Source organism: Tachysurus vachellii, chromosome 5 (assembly GCF_030014155.1).
Source record: "Tachysurus vachellii isolate PV-2020 chromosome 5, HZAU_Pvac_v1, whole genome shotgun sequence".
Taxonomy (NCBI): domain Eukaryota; kingdom Metazoa; phylum Chordata; class Actinopteri; order Siluriformes; family Bagridae; genus Tachysurus; species Tachysurus vachellii.
In genome coordinates this window covers 18,498,235-18,513,574 of record NC_083464.1, presented here as the reverse complement: position 1 = coordinate 18,513,574, position 15,340 = coordinate 18,498,235, and the positions used below count along the sequence as shown (strand labels likewise).

Below are 15,340 nucleotides of genomic sequence, written 5' to 3'. Positions count from 1 at the left end.
TTTTGTCCTTTGTTATCAATTCCACTTTCTGTGATAATTGAGCTGTAATCTAATTGGTCCAGTGACCCTTTACATAATTAAATGTTATCAAAGTGATCTGTCTGCGAGCGGCAGCAAACAGATGTTGTGTTTCAGCAGAGTAATCAGTCATCGATTGCTGGCTTTCGGTCCATCACAATTACCTTGATTTGCGCAGTTCAGAGTGTGTGTCCCATCGTCCTGAGTGAGTCTGTGGCCCCCACCGATCAATACTCACCTCCAGCAGCCCTCTGCTCTCTTCTGACTCATCTGTGTATTATCTCAGATGCTCTGGGAGAGCATTTGCTCAGGTACACAGGCTGTTCAGTGCCCACAGGCCACAAAACACATCTTTAGGGTTCGTCTTGCTCATGAGAAAGATGCATGGGCGAACCCAGAGGTGTATTTCTATTACTGTTGTTCTGTAGAAGCCTTTCTTTCTTCATGAGTGTCTCGCAAATCCCTTGACTGTCATAAATGCTTTATCCTTCAAGTTCAATGGCTTTCCATTTTGCGCTCTGGACAATAGACGCTCACTGCTAAAGAAATCAATAAGAGACAATGAAGAATTCATGCTAGCTGATATGATGTAATCTCTCATTGTTACCTGGATAATATCTAAAGGCTACGTGACTTCATCGCCCAGTACTTCTTTTTACTGTCTTTCTGTCTGGCAGTTTCTGTCTGTCAGCGAGTCAGCAAGGCTGTATGGTGAGACAGAACACGGTTCATCTGCTCTTTCTCATTGGTTTCGTCAGCGGAGCCTTGCAAGTGAAATAATTAGATCAAACAATAGGATTAGAGCTTATTGCAATATAAGAGGCTCCTGCAGCTGTGTCTGAGTTGCGCTACTGAGGAGTTGATCTCTCCGGATGACAGAATGGCACTTCATCAGTAATTTTGGTCAGAGCTCTATCTGCCCTCAGCAGGACGCGCAAGGAACAAAAGGTGCAGGCGGGCTCAAATCTTTGTGATGAAAGTATGCGTGTATCTGCTGTAATAACTGAGCATGCCAGATAATAACAGAATTGGTTTGAACTGATTATAGTATTGAATTTTTCAAACATAACAAGAAGACTAATAAGGATAAAGTAAGCAATATTTTAACGTTAACAGAGATTTTTTTTTTTTTTTTTTACACAAAAACAAGAAGCATCTCCATGGCCTTGTGGCTGCAATACACACCAATAAGGTCAGACAGGATTTAACTGTTGGCTTAAATGTTTTATTTATAGACTCAAATATCATTACAGCAGTCCATCAGGGAGCCCACAGGCTGCTGGCAATAAAAATGGCATCTAATTAACAAAGAGCACAGTAATGGAAGCCTGTATTCAACACTCACAGCACATTTATATTTCACAAATTCACTCCAGGCTATTTACTTTTCTTGCACTTTTCCAGAATTCATGAATTTCTTATCATTGAACAGCAACAAAATGGTCATTGTTAACTTTAGGACAATCAGCTTCTTTGTGTGTTTCTGTTCAACATATAGTAATACAACAGATACATACAAGACTTACTGTAGGATTGTGACACCAACGTGTCTAAATATCTCAATCAGTCGATTTTAAATAATTATTTATAATTTGTTTTGCAATAGGCATAATATCGCTTGTTAGTAAGATTTTTAAACAAATACAGTACCTTAAATAAGTTCCACACAAACTGACACAAAGTGATTTTCTCTCTTTAACACACACACACACACGCACACACTGTTCAATTCCAGTACACAGCAGCTTAAAAACTCCAGTGTTTGGAGTTGCAGGACATTCCTGCCAAGCAACCAGCGCTCTGGTGCAGAACAACAGATTAGCAGAGAGTAGAGAATCCTGGCTGCAACCATGATGAAACTTCATGGAAATAACCCGCAACATTTGCACTTTGGGTGGAGAAAATGCTTGCCCTTCCCTTCATCTAGCCACCTCTTCAGCTCTCTTACTGCATTGTTGGATAAAGAAAACAGAGAGCATTTTCACCCAATCCTCCAGTCACACTGTGTCCTCATACGAACCCCACACACTGTGTATAAGAAATATTTTAGCTATTGCCAATATTTCTGGGAACAGCATCCCTCTGTCCATTCTTAGCTTCCTCGGATTTCCACCTTATTCTTACTATACCACAGAGACTGAATAAACATTAATTATAAATTAGCCAGCTTGGGCTGTTGCCAATAAGATGGACAGCTCTTGCAAATACTCCAAAATGAAGTGTTATTCTTAACTGCAGGTCAGTGTGAAACTCATGTGTCAGCTGCCATAACTGCTAATTAATTCTGCACACAAACTAAGCTGTCGACAGTCTCCATCTGCCAGTGTTTAACCTGGGAAAGAGCGATGGGTCATTTTGTCATGCTCTCATTATGACAAAGTGCTCACCTGTAATTACGACTTTAAAACAGAACAAGCGAAGACAAAGTAATTTTTTTATACCTCTGTGTTTAGTTCCTTTTTTATTCCTTTTGAATTTGATTAAGAAAGGCAAAGGGCTCGATTTTGGCGTTCGAATAGTTTCGACAGTGATGTATTGAATAATATAATGCATGCACAAATCAGAACTAGCGAGTAATTCAACAATTATTGAAAAGAAATTTGTATCAGTGATCCGTTTTTGTTTGCTTGTTTTCCAGAGGTTTTTATTTTATCTTGATCATGTTCAACAGCAAAAGCGTCAATGTGTGAAGGCTGGCCCAGTAACTCATTCACACCCAGTGAGTGAAGATGATGATGATGATGATGATGATGATGATGATGATGATGATGATGGTGATGGTGATCGTGGTGATGGTGATGGTGTTGGTGTTGGAGATGTTGGTATCAGCACCCAACATCAAGATTAACCACTGTAACATCTTGGCCTGAGAGAACATCATACTCATGTATCATCCATAATGCAATACTAAATAAGCGAGTTCCAAATGGCTGCCTTCTGTCTATGGACTGGATCAAGGCCGGCTGCATACTGGATGGATAGAGAGAGAGAGAGAGAGAGAGAGAGAGAGAGAGAGAGAGAGAGAGAGAGAGAGTCCCCTTGGAGTATTGTCATTGTACCACTCTCCATTCAGGAAGCTGACTGAGGAGCTCCACTTCCTCTCTACAGTATGCCACATCACTACATAGACACGAATAGCTAGCTGAAAAAAGTGGCTACACTTGTTTAATATCAAATGCGCATAGTTAGACAAAATATGTACCTGAGTTGTCGATGAAAATTTAATAGAGGTTGAAACCATATCTAGAAATTCTAACCCCCCTCAAGCTCATATTGCATTTCATTTACATTAAATATATTCTGAAATTCTTCTGGATTTTTCAGGAGGTCCCTATATTTCCTGGCATTCCTGCTTATGATCTATAATAATGCAACAATAACTATATTATCAGTGTTCATATTTGAGAAATAGGTAGGATCGCATGCAGAATTATATTGTTGAGGCAACTAAAGATCATGCTAGCTGTCTGCACACCAGCATGTCTCTAATGTAATATTAGAATTTGAATATACAATCGCCTTTTCTTTCTCACCGGCGCTTTCTTTTACCCTCAAAGGAGTCCTCATGGTGCTACAATGGCAAGCAAATTCTTCTGTTGCTCTTTGCACATGGTAAAGCTATTCACACATCAGCAAGCTTCTCCTCAGTGTCTTGAGACTCAGTAGATAACAGGAGACTGGGGCAAGCGTGTGGATGGCCCTGCTTTGCATTTGAATGACACACCAGAAAACATCGCTGTATTTTCACTGTAGCCAACAAAGTGGAACAACCAGGAGACCGTACACAACAATCTTACTCTAATGTGATAAACAAATCCATTTCCAACTACTCTGAGTGAGAGTGCTTTCTAGAGATTAAGATGAATTAGAAATTTTTCTTAAACGCAATCAAGTATAATTAACTGTGTTTGCTGCTTAATATTTTCTTATTTAAGAGCAAAATGTCCCATTCATTGTTGTGCGGTTAGATTTTAACACTTTGTACTGAATAAAATGACAAATGACATATATTAGGAATAAAAAGCACATAACGTTTTTACCATAATGACTAATTTAAGCTATTATAGAAGTGTGGGTAGTATATTTTATCTCACTATATCGTATAAAATATTATGCATGAGAGCAACAAAGTTTTCCCAACTAATGAACATTTCTGCATTAAAATGCGATCAAGGACATACATCCTATTTCATCACAACGAGCCTCATTTAGGGATGAAGTGAATTGGCAATAAAAGTGACCTGACTGTGCAATAAGATCTCTCTAAGCCCAGAGGCAGACCTGGAACGATCTTATGCTGGTACTGATTATTCCCGATCAGTAATGCTGAGACAGAGAGCGCGAGGAGGGGGTCTTGTAGCTTCCACTTGTCCTGCAAATGTACATTTATTTCTTGTCCCCCATCTTGACAATGATGCTCTGCAATAAGATTGAGTATGAGCGTTTATGAGAGAGATATACTTAAGAGCCTCAGTCTGAAGTGTGAGGGAGGGGCCCTAGGGGGCATCGAGCATTAAGGTGATCTGATTAATCATCCTGATTAATCTCTCTCTCTTTCTCTCTCTTGCGCTCTCTCTCTCTTGCGCTCTCTCTCTCTCTTGCTCTCTCTCTCTCTCTCTCTCTCTCTCTCTCTCTTTAGGAGGTGTTAGCTCAGGAGGCCAGGCCCTCATTAAGAGCATGCATCCTTGGAGAGACCATGGTTTACACAGCAGTGTGAGCAGAGCAGATGAATGAAGAGCCTCATTCATGAATTATCACCTTCATTCACCTCAAACTAGTCTTCAATGCTGCACACACTCTCACACATGAACTCACAGTTTCAAGCATGTCCATAAAAGTGCATCTCCTGTTAGAGCTAACGGTGTAGAAATTGCGAAAACAAATACACGTGTCTGATGGAATGACTTTGCTTTTTTTTGGGTTGTGTATTTTATTTATTTAATTATTTATTACAGTAAAAAGTTTCAGTTCAGCATTAAGCATCCTTCAACTCATTCCAGTCACTTCTCTCGAGACTGCTGGGGATTTTCCAAGCTGAAATGGTTTTTACTCAAACTCCTGGTGGAGAAATATTAGTCACAAGAGTTTGTGAAGTGGGGTGAGATAAAAGAGTGAAGAGAGAAAGAGAGAGAGAGAGAGAGAGAGAGAGAGAGAGCAATCGCACCAGAATGAGATGAGTGGTGTCCATGGAGAGTTTAGAAGCAGTGGATCTGACTCCTCCATTCAATCTGTGCAATCTCCAATCCTAGGTAAATAAATTGCTTTTTAAATATATTGCTTTGGTACTATCTCTGAAGCACTGATGTGGATACATTTCATACACTGCTATTTAAATGAACCTTAGCTCCAGCAGGCGGAACGCTCTTAGTAAAAACACCTCTGGGTTGGACCGGCCAAACTAACATGAAATAAATCGATAAAGTACACAAGGTCCTCTTATATAAACCTGGTTAAACACATGCAAGCACATAAGCTAAAAATAGGTAGCATGCACATAATTAATGTAATGGACTTTAATGTGTGGTATCAGCTTTTAGAATCAGTATAATGATGATGTGCGCCCGTTCTAAGAGTCAATAAGCCCGAGGATATGAACTTAATGTCTGCCTGTGCCTTTGTGTTCTGCTGAGGGGAGGCAGCCGTCGGAAATGCAGCTCGCTAATGCAGCACATTTCCAATTGATTAATGCTGCAGATCTTATTTGCAGAAACCACATTATGTTCCTGAAGGAAGTCGAGGGAAGATAGGGAATCATTAGAGCTGTACACATGGCTATATACTAGAACTCCCATAATATAATGTACTTAAAGGTGTTTAGGTTCTCCCCTTGTATGAGCTGAAAACATAATGATCGAGCTGAAGAGTCCTCAAATGGATTCTTATTAGTAAACACTGTGACTGGATGATTCATGCTGTATGTAGGTGAAAAATAAAAATAAAAAATGAGGACATATGAATAGGTAGGAGGTGATATGAAGCATTCAGGAAGCTCCAGAGGATATGGGGATAGTGGTGTGGAGGGTAAGCAGAGGAGAGGACAATTCATGAAGATGCACGCTACTGTCCCATAATCATTTCCTCTGATTGATCTGTTGTGTGTGCTCTAAAACCCCATTAGTCTAATAGCATCTTAAATAATTAAGGATGCATAGTTTAATTTACAAAAGGTTCTGGAAAAAAAATGACTTTATGACCTAATAACCTAATTTCGCACTGTTATAGTAGTGTTTAGAAATTTTACGGCCTTTCATGAATTGTCTAAAATCTTCAGAATATCCACTTGATCCATCCCAAGGAAAAACAAAACATTTTTAAGCTCTGCACTAGACTAATTTTTTGGCGTATTTATTTACATTTTTTTAAAAATAAAATAGCTCATATAATTATATGGAATAATTTGACATTTTTTAAATTATATTCATTTCAAATCAGGATTGAATAGCAGACAGTTTTAAACATCATTCCTTGTTGATTTTGGCAAATGAACCTGGCTCTTAAACTGACTGACCAGTCTTAGCTTATGTGTGAAAGATGAGCACAGATAGGGTTTGACAGAGAATATATATTCATGTAAATGTGCTTCTCCTAGCATGTGTTAGGCCAGAGCAGGCAAGCTAGAGTAGGTGTTGGCTAGTGAGCTACGCTCTGGAGTGTAAATGGATTAGTGCAGATGAAGCAGGCAGAAGAGCTTAGGCCACAGTTAGAATAAACAGGATAAACAGTGATAATCTGCCCAACTGTGATAAGAACATCGAAATCGTTATGTACGTATAATCATAAAATTTATCTAAAAAAATCTCACCGGATTCAAAAACATAAAGAGCCGATTTGCGTTTTGGGAAAAATTAGCCGTTAATGTTTTATTTGTTAGAAATGTATTTATTAGGAATTTGCTTCTCAGGTAATTTATAACATATTTTTAAATTATATTTAATTTGTGAACATAAAATTAAAAATTTAGAAATTAATAGAATAAAATACTAAAACTAATGTATTTATTATTATTATTATTATTATTATTATTATTATTATTATTATTATTATTATTATTATTATTATTATTATCACTAATACTACTACAGCAAGTCTCTGATTCTTTAAATTAAAAAACAGCGTCCTTCACATGAGACAAAATATCCAAATGCATAAATTTCACTTGAATACAGCTTTATTTATAACAGGAGGAAAATAGAAACATGTAAATATAAAAGGCATTAAAGTACATTGTGTTCGAGGTTCCTTGCGGTATATAAACACAGTATTCTCCAAAGTGCAATCAGACAGAGGTCATTTGAATTATGCCAACAGAAGAGGCCAAGTGATATCGTTCCACTCATTGAGGTTATTTATCAACAGTATTAAATCAAATCTGAATTCATAACAAGAAAAAACTGTCCTATTAAAACATTTTAATCAATGTAAATGACATCATCGTTGTAGGATGTATTTTTTTTTTACTAGAATATGTTTCAGTGGAGAACATTGTGATGAATGTAATGAATATGACATAATGGCCAAATTATAAAGCATATAATCAGTAGCAGGGATAATCAATAAAAAACAGATATCTTGGTGTTTTAGGGGGATGGGAATCTCAGCTCAGTGATTTTTTTTTGTCTGTGATTGCAGCATGCATGCTGTTTTATCTTTTTTAATTTGGATGATTTAGAATATTGAGAATTATTTTCTAGTGTTATGTATTAAACTCTGCATGCCCAGGGTATTTATAGTGTGGTTCAAAAGAGCTAGGATACATCAATGTGTTATTTCCTTTTGCTGCTACGATCACAGTGATTATTAAATATATGTCTGATCAATTTCACCTTGAATTACTTATATAAATAAGTAGGAGTAATAAAAATAAGCACATAATGAAACATTGTGGTGCTTTTTTTTTTTTTTAAATCTCTTGTTTAGTTAAATAAGTCTTTTTACAATTAATTAAAATGGTTCTCTTAAAGCAAACCTATACTTATGCCAGGAAGCAGAAAATATAGTGAATCAGACATATAATTTTTCAGTTGTGTGGGTACCCTAGTGGTAAAAGGCCATAACATGTACTTACAAGCTTCTTCCACTCTGTTCATTAAAGCACAGCCAAAAGAATGATAATTACAGGGTGATCAAGAGGAGAGCCACTGAATTGTTTTCTTTAGTCTGTCTGAAATGCTAATGTGTCATTTCAATGTGCTTAATGATAATTAACAGTAAATTGGACTGTTTGCTGATTTTTATAAAAAAAAAATCCTCCCTGTTAATATATCCACATTTTATTCCTCTTGGAATAACATTGTTTCTTTATTCTTATGTGGGATTTAAAAATAAGAAAAAATACGTTCCTGCCAAAAAAAAACCCCTCATGTATATTTATAAGATTTAGCATGTCAAGTAGATCAAGTAGATCCTATTATGCTGCTTAAATGGATTTTCATGGGTGTTAGACTTTAGAATGCACCATCATATGCGCTGACTGATACATATTCATGATATGTGTGCGGCTACATAGAAAGCAGAGCTGTAGTCAATCTAAGGCTGTGGTAATTGTTTATCTGCTGTGTGTTCTCTTCCACTAACTCTTCTTTCGAGCGCATAAATTGAGCTGTCGTTGGCTTGGTGGACATTTTTTTGTCAGCCCTCGTGGTGCGGTAGGCTTGCATGTGGGAACCCCACACGATAAATGTCATTTCTAAATCAATTTGCATGAAAAAAGCTGGAGTGGGAAGTGAACAGTGTGTGGTCCTAAGGACAGATAATAAATGCCGTAGAATATGGGCAACGCTATCCCTTTTACCAATACACACAAGGATAAGAACCTAAAATTGAAACAAAAAAAAATAATGTAGTCTATGAGCTTATGTACTGATAGAAATGCTGGGCAGAATAATCACGGGTGCAGATGGTGATTGAAAATCATTTTAGTTTTTTTTTTTTTTTACATCAAACAGATTTTCATTTTGTCGAGGTATAAGGCTACATGGTGAACAAGCCCTGTCTGGAGATACTCAACAACACATATATCACTCACAGAAACATAAGATCTGTCTGCTTGCTTAAATGACCTGAGTGTGAGCTTTGGTAGTGTGTATGTGTGTGGTTGTGGGTGTGTGTGTGGGTGGGTGTGTGTGGTGGGCAGGTGGGCTCTCTGGCCTCTGTGCTCTCTCTAGTCTCCTGCCGTCACCGCCGACATGACTCTCCTCGACTACGCGTATTCTTAAGCAATAACAACGTGATCCGTATTATCCACCCAAGAATACCCGTCACCGAAGAGAGTCTTTCTAAGGAGAAAGCAATAGCGGAATCGCAAGCATTGTCCTCAGCCGTTTGGCAAACGCCAAGGCCTTTCAAAACAACTGATTGAAGATGATTTGCGGCACAAGGCAAGGCCCCATCAATGGTCTTTCTGCAAACAGAAATCGACAAGTGCATTTTTCAATCCATGCTTGAGAGTACATGTGTGGCAATAGCTTTGTCTTACAACAGTGCGTGCCTGTCAGATGAAGAGTGTGTATTATATAGCAGCATTAGAGTCGGGGGGGGCGGTGTGTTGGGGAGGTGATGGATTGCGCCGCCCCTCACCTATCTCTGTACAGCACTTACCTGGACCGCAGAGGATTTAAGCACCCGGCTCATGCTGTGTTCTTTCAGCACCAATACATGAGCTGCTCTCCAGCTCTATGCCATACGCAAAATCCCACTGAATCCGTCCTGCTGGAAAATAGACAGAAGGAGGTTAGGGTTCAGTGGAGAGATTGTGACCTTTCAAGCCTCCCTACACATTACTGTGTCCAGCCCTTTACACATGTGCCATCTATCTAAAACTCCGAGAGACAAAAGCCAAAGACAAAATGTTCAATGAGACCATGAGAAGAATTCTATATGGTAAAAGGTATTGTAATGAAGCTCTCTCTCTCTCTCTCTCTCTCTCTCTCTCTCTCTCTCTCTCTCTCTCTCCTCTCTCTTTTTCACACACACACACACACACACACACACACACACACACACACACACACACACACACACACACACACAAAGTATATTTTTGTGAAATTTCGTTCTATTTTTCATTTTATTAAACAAATGACTTTATAAAATAAAATAATTTAGGCTTTAGGCTACAGATAAAGCAAGACAAAGATAATGTGTATAGTGGTGTAAACAGCATGTGTGGGCTTTAACAAATACTTAAAAAAAATACTTTGGACATTTTTGTGTAAATTGTAGTGTTAATTTGGTTCAAGTGAAATTCTCCCATGTTAACTGTAATAGTTTAAAACTTAAAGTTCAAAGACAAACATGATTAATAATGTCCAGTATTTAAAGCTGTGAATGAAAAAAAATTTTTTCCACATGAATATAAATGACTTAATCTATTGAACTGATCTACGGTTTTAATTGATATTACTGATTAAGTATTCAGGCAATGCTGCCTACATTTCAATCATTATTCTTTTTGTTTATTTGCTGACAGCTACTGAAAGCAGGATTCGATTTATTTTCAGCATCAAATAAATATGAAAATGTTCTTTAAATATTTGGACTCAACAGAAAAAAAAAGAGAAAATGGCAGATTCCGTGTAAATTTAAATTTTACATGTAAAATGATTTTTTAAACAATAAATAAATAAGGGTGCATTTTTAAGTTTAAAATAATTAATTTAAATATCAAATTCTGACCACATTAAAAAAATTGCAATGAAATTATATATTCTACCACCTTATTCTTCCAAAAGGAATAATGTTCACAATATTGATACAATCAATAAAATATTATTACAGCATTTTAACTGACGAAAGCTAACACCAAATGCAGAAACCCAACAAGACAGCGGTAAGACAGCAAACTTACCCTTACTACATACCAGTAAAGGAAGATAAAAGAAAGGTTGAGGAGATGGATGGCGAAGGAGAGAGAGAGAGAGAGAGAGAGAGAGAGAGAGAGAGAGAGAGAGAGAGAGAGAGAGAGAGATGAACTGAAACACTGAACAAAACAAAAGCAGCTCTAGAGCATCACGGATGCTGTAGCAGGCTTCTGCTCTCTTATCCCAGTCTCAAAGACCCCCAGCCCGCTAAACAACGGACGGACCTCTCAAACACACACACACACATATACACAAACACAAATATAAAGCTGCCCTGATGCAGGGTAACGCTCACCCAGCATTCCAGCCCCAGGGCTCTCTCTCTCTCTTGTCCTCTCCATCTCTGAGACATCACACACTCTCTAACTCAACACAGCAGTCAGGGATTCTCCTCCCATCACCAACTGTGAGAATTAATCAATGCCCCTCCATGCAGATCTATTTCTGTTTATCTTCAAAGTTCCTCTGGGTGCACGCAAATCTTTCCTCCCAACCAATGCTTTCTTTTTTTCTCCTCCATTATTTTGTTGAATCCTTACCCTCCTCTCTATGTAACTACAACTCTGTATGTTTATAATGGAACTACACAGTAGCCTGACTGCAGGGGGAAAAAAAAGAAAAAAGAGAGATATTTTTCAGTCTAGCATTGAACATCGCTGAATGAATCTGTATTCTCTGCCTCACCTCCACTTCACTGCCTCTCTCCATGAGAGCTCCGTGGTGCCCTATTCCACCCCACATAAAAAAAAAAAACACTTCTGGCTGGACCCTTTACTGATTGCGATTTAATTGCAAAGAGCCCATGAATATGGTAATATGGCACAATACTCTTGACAGGAGCGCTCTAGATGGGGCATTGCACAAATAAGGATCACGACTACACACAAAATAAAAGACACAAAACAAAAATAGGAGGTGAAATCAATGGAAATAAAAAGAATCCTTTTTTTGTGCCAAAGCTGCAAACACAAATATTAAAAGCTAGAAATTTCAGGATGCTTTTTTTTTTTTTTTTTTGGACCTAAAAGTGATGCGATGGAGATGTCCACATGTGTGGAAGTCACTTACCCTCCCAGCCCTCAGGTCCAGTGTCTGTTTCCTGCAGAGCGTCTGCTGCGTGAGATTTCTGCCTGTGATATGGTCAGTATAGCAGAGCACCAGCTCTCCGCAGTGCCTCCGATACAGTTAGAGAGCCACAGCGAGAGAGAGAGAGGCGATGAGGCAGCAAGGCAGTCCCAGGGTGTACAGGTGGATGCGGATGCTGCATCCTCACCGGGATGCTCGATAAAGAGGATCAAAAGCCCACTTCTCACTCCTGAGCCAGTTGTTGCTTGACACAGCGAATGAACTTACACGCACAGAAGAGAGCAAGGTAGAGAGGGAGCGCAAGAAAGAGAGAGAGAGAGAGAGTGAGAGACCATGACAGAGAAAGGAGAGTGTGTGCGTGTTTGTCGTGTGTGAGAGAGGGAGATAGAGAGGGGAGTGAGGGAGACAGAAAAGGGGGGGAGAGACAGAGAGTGAAAGAGAGAGAGAGAGAGCGAGAGAGAGAGGAGGGTCTGAGTGAGTGACTGATGGGAGGAGAGGGAACGAGAGAAAAAAATCCATCCAGTGTCGGTCCACAGCCTTGTAGCTTTTTTTTTTTTTAAATACTGCCATTTCTCTCTCTCTCTCTCTCTCTCTCTCTCTCTCTCTCTCTCTCTCTCTCACCCCTCCTACCTCAGAGGAAAGGAGAAAATAATTAGATTTGAGCCACACACGCTTCCCAAGCTCACTGACTTGTGGATTCGAGACTTCTAATGGTGGATTAATTGAGGGAGATCTGGCATGCTACATGCTCCACAGGCTCCCTGTCCTGACTTCCCAAACGGAGCATGACCCCAGCCCCACTCCACAGCATCACTGTTAATACACAATCAAAAACAACAACAACAAAAAACCACCATTGGGAAAATGACTGCACTCACACACTCCTCCCACACTTCTCCCAGCTGCATGTGTTAAGTGACACTGCATAGCTGGTCATGAAAAAGGGAAATGTAACACATTATGCAGTCTGATCCTGTCTTCTTATAGGAAAAATAACACTCATGCTCATGTCAACAGCAGGCATATGGAGTGGCTGTAAGTCTTTCAGACTGACAGCATTAAAAGACTAAAATGGAAAGAAATCCTTTGTGAAAAGGGAGAAAAGGAAGAACGAGAGACTTTCCCTGAACTGAAGAAAAAGGAAAACCCCATTCAAATGCACCTAATTTCATTCAGAATGATGTAAGGTTGCCTTAATGCCAACAAGCCTTTTAACTTCCCACAATGGGACTGACTTTTGAAGCTGACATTTCCGATTACGGAAGCCTAAAATGATTTGAAAGGGAGCTGTTTTCTCTCTCTCTCTTCCTCTCTCTTCCATGTAAGTAACAGAGTATTGTGAAAATGTTAACACCACACACACACATACACACACAGCAGGTCTCTTTTCCCCCTTGTGCAGCACAATGTCTTCTGCGTTTGACACTACACAGATTAATCTCTATTAAAATGCTATCAAACAGGTACATGGTTGAAATGCTGCAGAGCCTGGATGAAGAACAGCAAGTGGTGTGTTCAGCCACAAAAATGAATACAACTCTCCATCGTTTAAAAAAAAAGAAATAAATCTGATAGCCCCAATGTGCACTCATTTATTTGTAAATGCAATTTTTCCCCCAATGGTGAATACATACAAATCATATCTATATTCAGGATAAATGAAAAGAAAACTGCTCTAACTGGTTATTGGATTATAATACAAAGCAGACAAAGAAATCAGACATAGTGAATTTCATGCCAAAGACAGCCATCTACTGCCCCCTGTTGACCAGTTGATTGACTGAGCAGCAGGGCCTTTATTGTTCCAGGCAACCAATCCTTATTGAGAAGGCGCACGCAGCAATTACAGGGGAACAGCCCATAATTCTTTATCAAGAGCTAATCATGCCAAGTGACAAACAGCAAAGCCGAAGACTTAAAATGAAGTGAAGCAAAAGCAAGGCAGGGAGCTCTCTGCAGGCTGCTCTAACAATGAAGAGAAATGCAGGTGTGATAGGGAGAGAGGCAGAGAGAAGACGAAGAACAGACAGAAGACAAGTGTTTATGTTGTTGCACTCTCTCTCTCTCTCTCTCTCTCTCTCTCTCTCGAAGGAGAAGTGAAGTTCTCTCACAAACGCCCAACTGCTTTGGTTGTCATTCCTCCAAGGCCATCACTCAGCAAGCCACAAAGGCTTACACATAATCAAAAGTACGCTTACCTTCCTCTCATTTCTCGTCTTTTCTCGTCCTCTCGACTATCAGTTTTGTCTCTTTTCTTTATCTTTTTTATTTTGGGACACAAAGTAGCAATTAAGGTTAGAGTGTGTGACTGTGCTAGGGCAGAGAAGGAGATAGTCCTGACTCATCCCTTTGTTAGCTCATACCAAATGAATTGAAATTGACTTTCAGAAAAGGGAAGAATGCATTAATTGGTCAATGATGAAAGTCCAGCGTGTCTTCTCTTTTCTTTTTGTATTTCTTTCTTTCTTTTTTTAGAACAGGAACCTCAGGTATGTTTGCAGTCTTTCAATTGCTTTTGGAGGGACCCAGGCCTATTTCAATCAATAGTATGTAATAAAAGCCCTGTTCCAGGTTCAGAAAGCTAAACAAAAATAAAGGAAGCAAGGAAATGAGATGAAAGAAATGAATACCTGCTTCACATGGCACTGTTTTTCACTACCAAAGCGGCACATGAGCGCTGCTGATCAGACACCAAGGCACCAGCTCTACATCACCTCTAACACATATGTGAGTGGATTATAATGATCTGCCATTAGTGCTGGTATATTTATGTTGCTCATCGTGCTAGCTCAAACGCATTACTTCATTAGCAGCTGCTTGCTGCTGTAACTATTCCCTCTTTGTGCATGGGGGCATTTTCACTCTATAGAGAGAGATGGTTTATTCAAATTTGATGCACTCAATTTATTCACCTCGTGGCACATGGTAGTTGCAAAAAAGAATGTTCACCTACTCGTGCAACACTGCTGTGCCAAAAGGCTGGGCAATATTCCAGTTCAATACACACACACAGACACACACACACACATAAACACACACACAAGATGCTTCACTTGCATAGACTTAACAAACACAAACTAGACCAGACACACACACACAAACACACGCACACACACACACACACACACACGTCCAGTAAATACAATTTCTTCAAATAAACGTGGGCTGAAACACACTCTGGGGATAGAGAGGATATGGGTAGGCAGTAAAGGCCATACTCAGTGATGCCTGTAACCAAATGGTATTCTCTCTCAATGTGGGCATTGTAAGAATGCATTATTAAAGAATGCATCGCCCTAGGCTAGAGCTGAGGAACAGGCCAACAATAAACAGAAAAAGGGTAATATTTTACTGAAAGACATAAGTGGGCTCCGTGT

The 15,340-nt window shown here is 39.1% G+C and overlaps 1 long non-coding RNA gene across 1 annotated transcript; it reads right to left on the bottom strand.

The window, feature by feature from the left end:
- Positions 1 to 7,168: 7,168 nt before the first annotated feature.
- On the bottom strand, positions 7,169 to 12,285 carry LOC132845304 (uncharacterized). Its single transcript, XR_009648410.1, has 3 exons — positions 11,946 to 12,285; positions 9,616 to 9,723; positions 7,169 to 9,418 (listed from the first exon to the last, which is right to left on the bottom strand). It is a non-coding gene; the product is annotated as an uncharacterized LOC132845304 (long non-coding RNA).
- Positions 12,286 to 15,340: the final 3,055 nt, after the last annotated feature.